Consider the following 210-nt stretch of genomic DNA (forward strand, 5'->3'; position numbering starts at 1 on the left):
GAACCGTTTTTTTTCCGTTTTTTTCCTGAAGCCTTTTTTGTTTTTTTCCGAAAAATTGGAAAAATTGAAAAAAGAAAAGAAAAAAATTGATTATGGAACGTTTTATTTTAACATGATGAATAAAATATTTTAAGACAAGGTGTTCAAATATTTTCCAAATCATTTCTAAATATATATATATATGGTATCGGATTGATCTCATTTCTGTGC

This window comes from Gekko japonicus, unplaced genomic scaffold (genome assembly GCF_001447785.1).
Source record: "Gekko japonicus isolate JY-2015 unplaced genomic scaffold, Gekko_japonicus_V1.1 scaffold8451, whole genome shotgun sequence".
NCBI classification, from domain to species: Eukaryota; Metazoa; Chordata; class Lepidosauria; order Squamata; family Gekkonidae; genus Gekko; species Gekko japonicus.